The sequence below is a fragment of the Haematobia irritans genome, chromosome 3, assembly GCF_050003625.1.
Source record: "Haematobia irritans isolate KBUSLIRL chromosome 3, ASM5000362v1, whole genome shotgun sequence".
NCBI classification, from domain to species: domain Eukaryota; kingdom Metazoa; phylum Arthropoda; class Insecta; order Diptera; family Muscidae; genus Haematobia; species Haematobia irritans.
In genome coordinates, this window is record NC_134399.1 from 77572504 (window position 1) to 77584812 (window position 12309).

The window sequence follows — 12309 nt, forward strand, 5'->3', positions numbered from 1 at the left end:
ATTTTTTAACAATCTCTCCGTATACCAAAACAACGCGATTCCAACTAAAAAAACAACCGACGCGCAAATATATCGATTACACCCACGCGCAAACACATCGATTACGATGACAGGTATCGATTACAGGTAGACAATAGAAATTTAGGAAAATTTCCTATATTCTAACAAGTGTGTTTCCTTAAGTTTTGAAAGGATTGCATACTTCTTAGTACGAATGAACTAAAATATTTTTCTATGCCAAGTGTTGTTCGTATGTATGAAAAACTTTCTATTATAAAGGAAGTCGCAATTATCATTTTATAAGAAATTTTACTAATTTTGAAGAAACTTGGTTTTAGTTCGGTTTTTGTTTATTTTTACGAATGCTTTGTTATCGGTGAATAAAATTTTCTTTTTCAGTAGTAAATTCTTATACCCAGCGAAGAAAATAGTATGAGTAAAATTCCATGCCTTATTCTAGTTAATGAACTATTCCTAACAGCTTACAGTTTAGGATTTTTTTATTGAAACGAGTAAATTTTATTATTTTTCACAAAAATTTACCTTAATGGAAATAAAATGGATAAACTATATTGATGAAAATTTTTTCCTTTAGTTTCGAAGGCACTTTTTTCTGGGTGTAGTTAGAGAGCATAAATTAATATCACGTACTAAATTTCAATCGGATCGGTTCCGGAAGACATCTCTGGTGGTGGTCGGTTCATATGGGGGCTGTAGCTAAAAGTGGTCCGATATGATTAATTTCAACAGGCGGACGGACTGACAGAATATGTATACTGAGACCAATACTTCGATGTGTTAAAAACGAAATCACAAAGTTAGTATATCCCTCCCATTCTATGGCGGAGGGTACAATGAATATTGTACAATACGTATCCATATCCTCAGTGTGATCTTTTAATTGCGCTATGCACTGAAAAAAATATTGTCGTGATGTCAAAGATTTCATGTCTTTAGAATACGAACGCAAATTTTGCTTAGCATAGAAGACGCATTTCTGTAATATAAAGTTTTTTCCTTGTCCAAAAGTCGATAAACTTTTCAATGTTGTCCTTATAATTAAGTAGTTTCACTTAAAAATGGGTCAACTTGTCTTTAATAATTCAGAAAAATTCTTTAAATTTAATGAAATTGTCTTTAAATATGTTGTCTTTTTGCATCTTGACTACAAAGCAAAAAATCATTCAAATATAGGAAACGTTTTTCAACACTTCATAGCACAATTTTTACTGGAAGTCGTGTCTTAATTTGGAAAAAAAGTTATTGTTAATTCGTTTTTAAAGGACTGAAAAAGCGACAAATTAAAATTTTGTTTCCTAGAAGCAAGTACACAAGACCCAAATTTAAAAGAGAATTGTGTCTTAAAAGTATCCTTAAAGGGTGATACGGTCAAAATTTGGTCAATATAAACTTGACGTATTTCTTTCAATTTTGCATTTAAAAAACTTGAACACCATCATTTTGAAGGTGTGTGTGTAGAATGTTGCTCCTATTTTGATCTTGGAATTCATCGCGAAATCCGCATCGCGCAAATCCGAGCTACTCGCACGCAAAGCTGGCAAAATCGCTAAAAGTTGCCAAATCAACCGTTACAAATGTAATTAAAGTGTTTGGGGAACGTTTGTCGACATCCAGGAAGTCTGGATCGGGGGGAAATCGAAAACCGGATGCCGCTGAGACGACAAAGAGAGTTGCCGATAGTTTCAAGCGAAACCCTAACCTCTCTCTCCGAGATGCCGCATATAAGCTGGGTGTATCGTCTACAACCGTGCATCGAGCCAAAAAACGAGCCGGACTATCGACGTACAAGAAGGTAGTGACTCCAAATCGCGATGATAAACAAAATACGACGGCCAAAGCGCGATCCCGGAGGCTGTACACGACGATGCTGACGAAGTTTGACTGCGTGGTAATGGACGACGAAACCTACGTCAAAGCCGACTACAAGCAGCTTCCGGGACAGGAGCTTTATACGGCAAAAGGAAGGGGAAGGTAGTAGATATTTTCAAGCACATAAAACTGTCAAAGTTCGCAAAGAAGTATCTGGTTTGGCAAGCCATCTGTACCTGTGGCTTGAAAAGCAGCATTTTCATAGCTCCCGGGACTGTCAACCAAGAAATTTACGTGAAAGAGTGTTTGAATAAACGTCTGTTGCCTTTCCTGAAAAAACACGGTTGTTCCGTACTGTTTTGGCCGGATTTGGCATCTTGCCATTGCGGTAAAAAGGCCATGGAGTGGTACGCCGCCAACAACGTGCAGGTGGTTCCCAAGGACAAGAACCCTCCCAAGACGCTAGAGCTCCGCCCAATTGAGAAATACTGGGCTATTGTCAAGCGGAACCTAAAGAAGACCAAAAAAACTGCTAAGGACGAGCAGCAGTTCAAGGCAAACTTGCTTTCTGCTGAGAAGAAGGTGGACAAGGTGGCTGTACAAAATCTGATGGCTGTACAGGTGTCAAGCGTGAGGCCCGGCAATTCGGATTTGGAAAAGCGAAAGCCTAACTGAATATTTTTCCTGAATTTTATACTAATTGAACTTGAAAAAGAAATTTAATTTGATTTTTTAAATAAACGATTTCACCGATTTACACGCTTTTTCCCTCGACCAAATTTTGACCGTATCACCCTTTACTTGTATTCTCCGTTTCTTTGGCTCGAATTTAATACCAAAACTTTTAAGGTACAGACAAAATCTTTGGTAACGGGCATGCTTTTTTTCATTGAGGGAAGTAATTAATATACACTATTATAAACAAGTAAATTCGGCCAAAAGTCCGGCTAGGCCGAATCTTACAAAAATGCTTCGTATAAACCGATTCACAAGTTTGAGCCCCTTTGAGGACAAAATTTCATCCGATATGGTTGAAATGTGTCTCTTTAATTACCGTGCTAATTGGTTCATAATTATTTATAGACTCCTAACTATACACACAAAGAATAACTTTTGGGAAATATGTACCGAAGACGTGTCCCTTTTCATAGAGTTTTTTGAATTTCTTGGAAAATTTCACACTTTTATCAAAAAAAAAAATTAAATAAAAATAAAAAACACATTTTGAAGTTTCACAGTAAAAATTTAATATAGTAGCATGTAATATCAAGCATCTTTTCGGAATCTTCAGAGCATTTTTTAAATGTATGTAAAAACAAGTATATACGGCCGTAAGTTCGGCCAGGCCGAATCTTATGTACCCTCCACCATGGATTGCGTAGGAACTTCTACTAAAGGCTGTCATCCACAATCGAATTACTTGGGTTGCGATAACACTTGCCGATGGCAAGGTATCGTAAAACTTTTTAACACTGTCTTCTAAATTGTAAGTTAGCCCATACGGGGTATATATTAAACAAAAAAAGGCCGATTAAATACGTATATAATCTAGTTTGACAAAATTTTCTATAGAAATACAATTTTGACAAAATTTTGTATAGAAATGAAACCTTGACAAAATTTTCTATAGAAATAAAATTTTGACAAAATTTTCTATAGAAATAAAAATTTGACAAAATTTTCTATAGAAATAAAAACTTGACAAAATTTTCTATAGAAATAAAATGTTGACAAAATTTTCTATGGAAGTAAAATGTTGACAACATTTTCTATAGCAATACAATTTTGACAAAAATTTCTATAGAAATAAAATGTTGACAAAATTTTGTATAGAAATGAAATTTTGACAAAATTTTGTATAGAAATAAAATTTTGACAAAATTTTCTACAGAAATAACTTTTTTACAAAATTTTCTATAGAAATAAAATTTTGACAAACATTTCTATAGAAATAAACTTTTGACAAAACTTTCTATAGAAATGAAATTTTAACAAAACTTTCTATAGTAATAAAATTTGACAAAATTTTCTATGGAAATAAAGTTTTGGTAGATTACAAAATTTTCTATAGAAATAAAATTTTGACAAACATTTGTATAGAAATAAACTTTTGACAAAACTTTCTATAGTAATAAAATTTGACAAAATTTTCTATGGAAATAAAGTTTGGGTAGATTATTTTTGGCGATATGGACCAATTTTTGTAATAAGTCATCGGCTATATATAACTAAAGACCGATATGGACCAATTTTTACATGGCTGTTAGAGGCCATATATTGACAAAATGTACCAAATTTCAACCGTATCGGATGACTTTTGCTGCTCCAAGAGGTTCCGGACGTCAAATCTGGGGACGGTTTATATGGGAACTATATATAATTATGGACCGATATGGACCAATTTTTGCATGGTTGTTAGAGACCATATATTAACACCATGTACCAAATTTCAACTGGATCGGATGAATTTTGCTCTTCCAAGAGGCTCCGGAGGTCAAATCTGGGGATCGGTTTATATGGGGGCTATATATAATTATGGACCGATATGGACCTATTTTAGCATGGTTATTGGAGGCCGTAAACTAACATCAGGTACCAAATTTCAACCGGATCGGATGAATTTTGCCCCTCCAAGAGGCTCCGGAGGTCAAATCTGGGGATCGGTTTATATGGGGGCTATATATAATTATGGACCGATATGGACCAATTTTTGCATGGTTGTTAAAAATCGTATACTAAGACCACGTACTAAATTTCAACCGGATCGGATGAATTTTGCTCCTCCAAGAGGCTCCGGTGGTCAAATCTGGGGATCGGTTTATATGGGAGCTATATATAATTATGGACCGATATGGACCAATTTTTGCATGGTTGTTAGAGGCCGTATACTAACATCAGGTACCAAATTTCAACCGGATCGGATGAATTTTGCCCCCCCAAATGTCTCCGGAGGTCAAATCTGGGGATCGGTTTATATGGGGGCTATATATAATTATGGACCGATATGGACCAATTTTTGCATGGTTGTTAGAGCCCATATATTAACATCAGGTACCAAATTTCAATCGGATCGGATGAATTTTACCCCTCCAAGAGGCTCCGGAGATCAAATCTGGGGATCGGTTTATATGGGGGCTATATATAATTATTGACCGATATGGACCAATTTTTGCATGGTTGTTAGAGACCGTATACTAAGACCACGTACCAAATTTCAGCCGGATCGGATGCAATTTGCTTCTCTTAGAGGCCTCGCAAGCCAAATTTGGGGATCGGTTTATATGGGGGCTATACGTAAACGTGGTCCGATATGGCCCATTTTCAATACCATCCGACCTACATCAATAACAACTACTTGTGCCAAGTTTCAAGTCGATAGCTTGTTTCGTTCGGAAGTTAGCGTGATTTCCACAGACGGACGGACAGCCGGACAGACGGACAGACGGACGGACGGACAGACGGACAGACGGACAGACGGACGGACGGACGGACATGCTTAGATCGACTCAGAATTTCACCACGACCCAGAATATATATACTTTATGGGGTCTTAGAGCAATATTTCGATGTGTTACAAACGGAATGACAAAGTTAATATACCCCCATCCTATGGTGGAGGGTATAAAAAACTTTTTGGTGTTAGGTCGAAGCAGGGATTGAAACCACGACCCTTTGTATGCAAAACGGGCATGCTAACAATCCACGGTGGCCAGCTAAATGTATGTTTATGTTACATAAGGTGTTTTTACATTGGCTCCTTGGCGCCGGAAGCTATGCTATATGAATATAACTGTTTGACTGTTTGCGTATCTTGTGCGTTGATGGCTATGGCGATAATTGTTTGTTGTTAAAAAATTATAAATCGAATAAATTTTATGTCCTACACCATAAGATGGGGTTTATATTAACTTTGTCATTCCGTTTGCAACACATCGAAAAATTGCTCTAAGACCCCAAAAAGTATATATATTGTGGGTCGTGGTGAAATTCTGAGTCGATCTAAGCATGTCCGTCCGTCCGTCTGTTGAAATCACGCTAACTTCCGAACGAAACAAGCTATCGACTTGAAACTTGGCACAAGTAGTTGTTTTTGACATAGGTCGGATGGTATTGCAAATAGACCATATTGAATCACTTTTACGTATAGCCCCCACATAAACCGACACCCATCGTTGGTCTGCGGAGGCTCTTAGAGAAGCCAATTTCATCCATCGTCCATAATCATTTATAGCCCCCATATAAACCGATCCCCAGATTTGGTTTTGGACCCTCTTGGAGGAGCAAATTTTATCCGAGTTAGTTGATATTTGATACATTGTGCTAGTATATGGCCGCTAATGACCATGCCTAAGTAGGTCCATATTGCTCTATAGTTATATATAGCCCTGAGATAAACCGATCCCCAATTACACACAAATTGGTCAATATCGGTTCATAATTGTATATAGCCCCCATATAAAGCGACCCCCATATTTCGATTCTTACTCTCTAATTACCGCGCAAAAGTTCATACCGGTTCGTAATTATTTGTGGGCTTCCCTATATATAGCGGTCAAGAACTGAATTATGAATTTAATCTGTCTTTTTTGTCTAATATATACCACGTATGGACTAACTTACAATTTAGAAGACAATGTAAAGAAGTTTGAAGATCCCTTGACAACGGCTAGTGTTAACACAACCCAAGTAATTCGATTAGTAGAACTTTCCAAGCAGTCCATGGTGGATGGTACATAAGGTTCACTCAGGCCGAACTTACTGTCGTATATGCTTATATTTAATGTATAATACTTTATAAATCTTCTACAGTATCTAAATATTTTATAACAAATTGAAAAAAAAGCAATTACGCACTAAGATGATTTTGAGCACGTACCTTTTCCATTTAGAAACAAACGCAATGTCTAAAGTGTTATTTTCTTAATTACACACTGCACGCACCAATGTAAAGGCTGAAATGAATGAAAACAACCGCAGTTACATACTCCAAAGAGGCCGACAAGAGATCATACAAATTACTGGCCATAACCAGAGGTCGGCCGGTTGTTACAATTGTTATTATTTGGGCGGTAAAAAGAATTTAAAACAAAAGAGAAACGGAAAACCATTTGTTAAATGGGTCTTTCACAAATGGTTCGAAATTGAAATGGCCATGACGATGAGTAGATCCGATTCTGGACACATTTAAGATGGTTTACCATTGAATATATTTTTTTTTTTTGCAAAGTACTAACGTATATGAGTAGTTGAGTATTGAAGTATCACAAGTTTTTTTTTTAATGATTGGGAAGAAATGATAATGAATATACTAAGTTTCGGTGATGGTGAACATAAATACACACACGCAGAGAAGGAATATGCTAACCTCATATATATTTCAAAAACTTAAAGTTATGCTTCGGCGGGGAACCCCAACTATGTCATTTTCTCGGAAATTATGTATCTGACTTCGGCAAGCATGTTTATGTCTGACAAGAACACGACATTTTTGATCACATTTCATCCGATCAGGACGTTTGGTATATGATGCCAGTACACGCAAAAAATAATTTTAAACAACGGACAGTATTGCAAATGGGGCATATCGGATCACTTTTAGGTGCAGTTTTGCGGAGCCTCTAGGATGTGCGAAATTCCTCCGATCGGGCGGAAATTTTAGGCGTTTGTGTTAATATATCCCCTCTAATAGTCACACAAAAATTGGTCTGTATTGTTCCTGCATATAAACCGATCCCGAGAAAGGGCTCCCCACTTTACGAAAGAAAATTTCATCCGATCCGGTTTAAATTTGGTACCTGGTGTTAGTAGATGGTTACTCACTACCACGCAAAAATTGGTCCATATCGGTCCATAATTATATATTGAACAATCCAAAGATTTGATTTCCGGAGTTTCTTGAAGGTGCAAATTTCATACGATACGATCCGGCTGAAATTTGGTACATCGTGTTAGTATGTAGTCTCTAACAACCATTCAAAAATTGGTTCATATCGGTTCATAATTATATATGTCACCCATATAAACCGATCTCCAGATTTGGCTTGGGGAGCTTATAAAAGAAGCAAATTTCATACGATCCGGCTGAAACTTGGTACATGGTGTTAGTATGTAGTCTCTAACAACCATTCAAAAATTGGTTCATATCGGTTCATAATTATATATTACACCCATATAATCCGATCTCCAGATTTGAACTCTGTAGCCTCTTGGAGGAGCAAAATTCATCCGATCCGGTTGAAATTTGGTACATGGTGTTGGTATATGGTCTTTAACAAACATGCTAAAATTGGTTCTTATCGGTTCATAATTATATATAACCCCCATATAAACCGATCCCCAGATTTGAACTCTGTAGCCTCTTAGAGGAGCAGGATTCATCCGATCCGGTTGAAATTTGGTACGTGGTGTTAGTAAAGGGTGGTTAAATTGTAAGGGCCGATGTTGAATGTGAACCACACCTAAACGCCAAGTTTTTTTCCGAATTTTATTTGACATTTCTCTATTTCAGACTTACTCAATTTGAACGTTGTTGGATTTGATACACAATCCAACAACGTGTTAAATGGTTCCAAGAAATGGCAACATTGGATGATCAATTTTCGAAGAAAATCATCTTGAGTAATGAGGCCCAATTTCACCTCAGTGGATTCGTCAATAAACAGAATTGCCGCATTTGGGCGAATGAAATTCCAAGAGTGATTGTCGAAAAACCAATGCACCCACAAAGAGAGACTGTTTGGTGCGGTTTATAGGCTGGCGGCATCATCGGGCCGTATTTTTTCCAAAATGAGGCCGGTCAGGCAGTTACTGTAAATGGTGTTCGCTATCGTGAGATAATAACGAACCTTTTATGGCCCGAATTGGAAGATATGGATGTGGACGATATGTGGTTTCAGCAGGACGGTGCCACTTGCCACCATAAGCGTAGGAAGGCCTCTGGGGAGGGGGCTTAGCCCCCCCAGAATTTGAAAACCTATTTACGACTTTGCATTGTGGTAGCAGTTGCCGATTTTATTTCTTAACATTGTCTTCTAAATTGTAAGTCGGTTTCTTTACTATAAGGTGAATTTTGTGATATTTTCCCGAATAAAAGTTTTTATGATTTTTAATGCATTATAAAGCTTGTTTATCGAATATTTTCAAAAATTATTAAAATATTAAAATTTTCTAGAATGGATTAGCATTTTTGCGGCAAAATTTGAAAAATTTGTACCATTTTATAAACTTTTACTCTTTTTTAATCCATTACAAAAAAATTACCCATTAAAAACACAACACGTCGCAGAGTTCCTCGATCTGGCCATAAGCTGAATACAAAAGCGTATAACATAAAAATGGATGAAATCACAATAAACTGTTACAACAACAACCCATTAAAAACAAAAAAAAATACCCATTAAAGAAAAAATGAGTTATAAAAAATTGAATCAAAACAACTTCCTGCGAATTTAAAATAATTAACTTCTTTGTGAAGACATTTTTGGAAGTGCTTTTACAGTTGTGCCTTTAGAAACACAACACAAAAATTTTTTTGCTGGGAAAAAGTGTGGAACTACTTTTAGTTACTTTTTATACCCTCCATCATAGGATGGGGGTATATTAACTTTGTCATTCCGTTTGTAACACATCGAAATATTGCTCTAAGACCCCATAAAGTATATATATTATGGGTCGTGGTGAAATTCTGAGTCGATCTAAGCATGTCCGTCCGTCCGTCCGTCCGTCCGTCTGTTGAAATCACGCTAACTTCCGAACGAAACAAGCTATCGACTGGAAACTTGGCACAAGTAGTTGTTATCGATGTAGGTCGGACGGTATTGAAAATGGGCCATATCGGTCCACTTTTACGTATAGCCCCCATATAAAGGGACCCTCAGATTTGGCTTGTGGAGCCTCTAACAGAAGCATATTTCATCCGATCTGGCTGAAATTTTGTACATGGTGTTGGTACATGGTCTCTAACAACCATGCAAAAATTGGTCCACATCGGTCCATAATTATATATAGCCCCCATATAAACCGATCCCCAGATTTGGCTTGCGGAGCCTAAAAGAGAAGCAAATTTCATCCGATCCGGCTGAAATTTGGTACATGGTGTTGGTCTATGGTCTCTAACAATCATGCAAAAACTGGTCCACATCGGTCCATAATTATGTATAGCCCCCATATAAACCGATCCCCAGATTTGGCTTGCGGAGCCTCAAAGAGAAGCAAATTTTATCCGATCCGGCTGAAATTCGGTACATGATGTTGGTATATGGTCTCTAACAACCGTGCAAAAATTGGTCCACATCGGTCCATAATTATATATGGACCCCATATAAACCGATCTCCAGATTTGGCTTGCGAAGCCTCAAAGAGAAGCAAATTGCATCCGATCCGGTTGAAATTTGGTACATGGTGTTGGTATATGGTCTCTAACAACCGTTCAAAAATTGGTCCACATCGGTCTATAATTATATATAGCGCCCATATAAACCGATCCCCTGATTTGGGTTCCGGAACCTCAAAGAGAAGCAAATTTCATACGATCCGCCTGAAATTTGGTACATGATATTGGTATATGGTCTCTAATAACCATGCAAAAATTGGTCCACATCGGTTCATAATTATATATAGCCCCCATATGAACCGATCCCCAGATTTGGCTTGCGAAGTCTCCAAGAGAAGCAAATTTCATCCAATCCGGTTGTAATTTGGAACATGGTGTTAGTATATGATCTTTAAGAAGCGTGCCAGAATTGGTCCATATCGGTCCATAATTATATATAGCCCCCATATAAAACGTTCTCCAGATTTGACCTCCGGAGCCTCTTGGAGGAGCAAAATTCATCCGATCCCGTTCAAATTAGGAACGTGGTGTTAGTATATGGTCGCTAACAACCATACCAAAATTGGTCCAATCACACAAAAATTGGTCCATATCGGTTCATAATCATGGTTGCCACTAGAGCCAAAAATAGTCTACCAAAATTTTATTTCTATAGAAAATTTTGTCAAAATTTTATTTCTATAGAAAATTTTGTCAAAATTTTATTTCTAGAGAAAATTTTGTTAAAATTTTATTCGGTTTATAATAAAATTTTCATCATTGTCAAAATTTTATTTCTATAGAAAATTTTGTTAAAATGTTATTCGATTCATAATCATGGTTGCCACTCGAGCCAAAAATAATCTACCAAGATTTTATTTCTATAGAAAATTTTGTCAAAAGTTTATTTCTATAGAAAATTTTGTGAAAATTTTATTTCTATAGAAAATTTTGTTAAAATTTTATTTCTGTAGAAAATTTTGTCAAAATTTTATGTCTACTTTGTCAAACTGAATTATATACGTATTGGATCGATCTTTTTTGATTTAATATATACCACGTATGGACTTACATACAATTTAGAAGATGGTGTTAGGAGGTGTTAAGATACCTTGCCATCGGCAAGCGTTACCGCAACTTAAGTAATTCGATTGTGGATGGCAGTGTTTAGAAGAAATTTCTACGCAATCCATGATGGAGGGTACATAAGCTTCGGCCTGGCCGAACTTACGGCCGTATATACTTGTTTATAAATTAATTGTCGAGTTATATTGAAGTCTGATTTTTTATAAATTTTTATAAAATAAAACATGAATCGAACTGAAGTTCAGTCTATTAATTTTTTTCTAGGGGGGCTATAGCCCCCCCTAGGAAAATTGTCTAGCTACGCTAATGCTTGCCACACAGCTAACGAAACAATGGCTCTTTTGCGCAACAAATTCAATGGCCGTGTTATCTCACGTAATGGCGATGTCAATTGGCCGCCAAGATCATGTGATTTGACACCGTTGGACTTTTTTCTTTGGGGTTATTTGAAAGAAAAGGTGTACGTCGATAAGCCAGCAACAATTCAATAGCTAAAGGATGAGATAATTCGGCACATTAACGGCATAGAACCTCCATTATGCCTCAGCGTCATCGAAAATTTGGATAATCGGATGAAGGTGTGCCACCGAGGTCGCGGCGCCCATTTGGCCGATATTTTGTTCCATACATAATTGAGTAATACCAGTATATCATAATAAAATAAAATTACAATAATTTCCTAAATAGTTTGTGTTTTATTCAAAATCAACATCGGCCCTTGAAATTTTAACCACACTTTATATGGTCTTTAACAAACATGCCAAAATTGGTCCATATCGGTCAATAATCACCCACCCAGCAAAAAAATTTAGAAGTTCTTCCAATGGCACAACTTTAAAAGCACTTCCAGAAGATGCACTCCAATGATGTTCTTTATTTTAACTACCCAGGAAGTTCTTTTAATTCAGTTTTTTATAACTTTGTTTTTTCATACTTTTAATGGATAGTTTTAACTTTTTATACCCTTCACCACTACTGTGGTACAGGGTATAATAAGTTTGTGCATTTGTATGTAACGCCAAGAAGGAAAAGTCTGAGACCCATCGTTTAGTATACCGATCGTCTTAGAATTAAATTCTGAG